At 36.4% G+C, this 5,379-nt stretch overlaps 1 pseudogene; it reads right to left on the bottom strand.

The window, feature by feature from the left end:
* Window positions 1-2,888: 2,888 nt before the first annotated feature.
* On the bottom strand, window positions 2,889-4,961 carry LOC140620416 (general transcription factor IIH subunit 3 pseudogene; annotated as a pseudogene).
* Window positions 4,962-5,379: the final 418 nt, after the last annotated feature.

Raw genomic sequence — 5,379 nt, forward strand, 5'->3', positions numbered from 1 at the left:
TCATTTTAAAAAAGGGTATGAGCCACCACAATGAAACATAGAACATACTCTAGTATAAAAAATGCAGATAGAAAGTATGGGGATGGGAAAATAAAGGTAGGAAAGTATTGTGATTTTAGAGTGCTTATCTACAGGTTAGTACTCATCACTGGGTTGCTTGTAGAGGGGCACTGCAAGTTTGGCTCTGAGCTCTGCAATTAGATATAATATTCACACTATCCATATAACAATAAACCAGGCACTCAACATAAGTTATACTTGTCCTGAAAAGAAATCAGTGAAAAGGCTATATTAGGTTCTCAGGAGGCAGGCACTGAATGATACTGGATTACGCTGTCAGCAACATCCTTGTAATATTTAATGAAATATTAATAATGAAATATATAATGAAATATTAATAATGAAATTCTTACAAGACACTTTGAAATCCTTCAGTGCACAGCTAGAAGATAATGCCATTTCTAGGGAGGAACCGAACAATATTGTGTCCACTATTTTGATAAAAATGTTTTTAGATTTGTGGTGGTCTGGCGTGATCCAAAGAGAAAGGTATCTTTCAATGAATGAAACTAATTTTTTTCTAGAAGTGACAGGAAAAGAACCCATTTTGTTGTTAGTGAAATGTTTGCAAGTTTTGACTGCCAATCTACGGTCAGTGAGACCTCTTTGAGGAGTGAGGTGCCTAGAACTGGCTCAAACCTGCTCATCTTCCCTGTGCAAGCAGCGTAAGCAAGTTCATTTAAGCAGGGCCGAATATTTCTTTAGAAAAAACTTCTGGATCCAATACAAGGCTCTGAGGCCTTTATAACATAGAACATGGCCACAAACAGGTTATCTCACTTATGTCACTGAGCTCCCTAATTGCGATTAGCACATATACGTGCATGAATACTTGTATATAAACTCACACACAGAGATACATAAATCTCCCCCCCAAATACATATAGTTCATAAGAACACCTAATATTTTTATTTTGAAATATGCCAAGCATATGACAAAATTCAAAGAACTTTACAGTAAAAGCCCATAAACCCAAACAGATTCTACCATTAACACTTTATTATTCTTGTTTTATCACATGTATATTCATCTGTGTAGTTCTACATTCATCTAAGTAAATTGCAGACACCTATACACTTTTCTCTAACAACTTCATATCATTAGAGTTCAATATTTGTTCATGATTATCATAACTAGATAATACAGTGTTATCTAGTATAATATACATTAATATTATGTAACAGTATTGTATTATTTTAATGTAAAATTTATGCATAAGAATATACAGATTTTAAGGGTATATTAGTTGACTTTTGAAAAATGTATATGTCAGTGTACCCAAATAGAACATCCTTACCCTAGAAAGTTCATCATATAGTTCCCTGGTTAATCCCCATCTCTAACATCCAGAGGCAATAACTGTTGTGATTATTTTCTACCATATATTGGTTCTAGAAATTTATATAAATGGAACCATGAAAATTACATTCTTTTATATTGTCTTTTTCCACTTAGCATTGTTTTTCAGGTTCATCAGAATTGTATATATCATCTTTAAAAATTTTATTTATTTATTTATTTTGAGAGAGAGAGAGCATGGATGTGCATAAGAGTTGTTGAGGGGTGAGGGGCAGAGAGAGAAACTCAAGCATACTCTATGCTGAGCACAGGGCCTGTCGTGGGGCTTGATGCCATGACCCATGAGATCTATGACCTGAGCCGAAACCAAGAATCTCAACCGATTGAGCCACCCAGATGCCCCTGTATATATATCATCTTTTGTTAAAAAGCAATGCAAATTAGTCTTCTGTTGTATGAAGATGCCACTATTTGTTTATTCATTTTCTTATTGATGATTGGATATCTAGGCTGCTTCTAGCTTTGGGCCATGATGAATAAAACTACTTTTAACATTGCTTATTTTCATTTCTTTTGGATAATGCCTGGCCATGTATTTAGTTTTATTATTAACTTTTAGCCCATTCTGCTACTTAATAGAACCATTTAACACTCTCAACAACAACATGTAGGTATTCTAGTTGCTGCTTATCTTTACCAGCATTTGGTGTTCTTGATCTTTTAAGTTTAGCCATTCTTGTGAGCATGTAATGCTATCTCATTTGGTATTAATTTGGATTTCCCTGAGAATCAATGATCTTGAGTACTTTTTCATGTACTTATTGGTCATTTCTACATATTTTCTGAAGTACCTGTTCAAAATTTGTCTATTAAAAAAATTGGGTTGTTTTATTCTTAAGTACTTGGAATTCTTTATATATCCTGAATGCTAGTCCTTTGTCAGTTAAAGATTTTTTTTTTGAAAATTTAAATTATTTTATTATAAAAATTTATATAAACCATAAACAACAGTTAAAAAATAAAACCTAAACAGAATTAAGCCAGTAAACAAATGAAAAAGTAGCAACAAGAACCTGACCAGCTTCTTTGAAATTATTCATCTTTTAGATATTTGATGACTTCCTAGACTTCCTACACTAAGGCATGAAATATTAAATATTATTTCTAAAAGACAAATAAAATTTTCAAACTCAAGGATCAGTATTTCCCAAGTGACCACCAAAACCTGTGTATATTTAACAAAATTATAAATCCACAAAGTACAAAATCTACCTGAAATCATCTAGGCAAATAACAAATTATTTATTTATTTATTTATTTATTTATTTATTTTTTATGATAGGCACACAGTGAGAGAGAGAGAGAGGCAGAGACACAGGCAGAGGGAGAAGCAGGCTCCATGCACCGGGAGCCTGACGTGGGATTTGATCCTGGGTCTCCAGGATCGCGCCCTGGGCCAAAGGCAGGCGCCAAACCGCTGCGCCACCCAGGGATCCCAATAACAAATTATTTAAATGAGACTCAGCTTCTGAGTTGGTATAAAGAGAAAATTAAAATCTTATTTACGTACAGGGTTGTGTACACAAATGGATTTTTGTCAATATACAAATGTTTGTTTTTATCAATATACGTTTAAAAACAAACCAAACCAGCCACCACTCCTGAAAATCCTTCATACACTGTACTGGAATTTAAAAAGACTTCTAATATCTTCAAAGTTACATACAAAAATAAGTTTTTTCTTGTTCAAATTACAAATAATTTTTCTTTTCAACCTATAGCACTTGTCAGTAGTAAATCCAAAGCTTCTAGAGAATAGTTCTCCAACATTAAAGCTTTCCCCCCCCCTCATTACAAAAGGAGAGAATTCTATCTGGGGGACAACACTGAACTGTAAAGAATCCATTCTCCACCAAGAAATTCCCCCTCCAAACCCAGACACTGGCTTTCACATATAAGCTCTTCACACAACTATCTCTGAAGAAAAAGTTGCTGCCAGAGTACTGCACCCCCCTCCTCCCTCGCTTAAAATCAAACTTTGTACTGATTGACAAACAGTTAATAGTGGATGACTGTGTCCAGACACACATGTGATGTCAGTGATGTCAGGCAAAAGCAAAACTACCTGCTAGTCTATGAAGCCAAATCTCAACTTAGACAATATAGATTTTATTTACATGACTATCGTCAAATTCAGCTGTTGGTTCAAGGAAGATGGTCTATCTTGGTTAATGCTGTTACTGCATGGTCGCTTGTTCGTTTTTTCCAAAACTGCGCTCAAATTTCACTGGTCATACATTTCACAGGCAGAACCCAACAGAGACGGGTAAGAGTCTAAAGCCGGTAATCAGGCAGGCCAAGCTGACAAATGATCACCCCATTATTAAAAAAAAAATCTCACTCACTAATTTGTGCTTTCTTCTCCTTCTGTGGGCAAAAACCAGTCTGAAAAGATTGCATAGAATGATTCCCTCAAATAACACAGTGCCCCAAAAGCACAGCATGAGGATAATGGTCTAGAAATCCTTCCTGTAAGAAACTTCATTCAAAATTATTCCATATGCACTGTATTTTTTCAGGGCCTCCAAACACAGATCCCACCACACAATTCCTAGTAATAGGCTCTAGGGGCGCAGGAATCTTATGATCACACGGACACTTTCAGTTTCTTTTTCTTGGCCTTGAGCACCAGAGGCAGAGAAATCTTAAAGGCTGTCTCGCAGGTTGGGCAGATGGGACTGAAGTTGCAGAATATTGACAAGCACACAGAACAGACATAGCCAATTTCAATAAGATTTCGATGACAGAAGCAGGCAGCCTGGTAGTCCACATGAATTGGGGGTGGGAGGATTAGCTGAGATCCTTGATCTTGATCAGGAAGAAAAAACCCACAGTAAATACTGCAGAAGAGAGGGCATCTGAGGCACCTTCAAATATAGTCCCCCTGTGATGTCACAGGCCTGCTGGAGGAGTCCTGAATCCGAGTCTAAAACACAGGCATCAATCAAAATAGTCTGCTTCTGTGCTGCAAAGATGACATTCATGAAATTCATATACTGCAGTGCGCTGTCTTCTGCAGCCTTAATCACCAAAATCCTTGATTTCATTTCCTGATTATCTTTAACCTCTTTGTTCATTCTATGAATGTAGCAAAGAGCTTTGGCAAGGGATCCTGCCAGCAGAGTTTCTGTATGTTGACCCTTTATATCACTCTTGATCGTGAGATCTTTAATCTCTTCGACAATAACTTCATTCGCTGCTGTGAATAGCTCGTATATCCCATCCTTGCTCCCTGAGGGGCTGAATTCAGAAGGGTTGCCAGGATCTCCAAAAAAGTCTTCCAAGTTTGCCATTCTTTCCAGGATATAAGAATCGACTTTCTTGAATGTGACTTGCTATCACAGCAAGTTTGTTGGAATGATTCATGAATAAAGAATTTCCCAGCACCATCACAGCATCTACGCATTTGATAAAGTAAACTGAGACTCCTTTAAGGCTTGCTTTCCCCACCAAATTGGGTTGGTATCAACAATGATAACTAGAAGATTCAATTCATCTTCGTCTGACACCAGGGCGGCCAGGATCCCCCAAAACAGAGCCAGCGAGCAGTCAAAAACTCTTCCTGGTCCCTGCACACCCCGACTTCCGGCCTGTCAAAGATTTTTGATTATTTCCTTCTTGTTTATCAATCTCATTCATTTTTTAATGATATCTTTTCATGAGCATAATGTTTTAATTTTGACGAAGTCTAATTTTTTCTTTCATGGATTATTACTTTCTGTATCTGAAAACCCTTTGCCTGCCCTCATATATGGAAGCTAATTCTGCACTTTCCTGTAAAGGATTTATGGTCTTAACTTTTACATTTAGGTCTGTGGTCCATCTTGAATTAATGATTGTGTATGGTATGAGATATGGATTGAGTTAATTTTTTTCCATAAAGATATCCAGTTATTACAATTCCGCTTGTTGGATAGACTATAACCTTTCTCCAATGGATTATTCTCATGACTTAAAAT

Source organism: Canis lupus, chromosome 28 (assembly GCF_048164855.1).
Source record: "Canis lupus baileyi chromosome 28, mCanLup2.hap1, whole genome shotgun sequence".
NCBI lineage: Eukaryota > Metazoa > Chordata > Mammalia > Carnivora > Canidae > Canis > Canis lupus.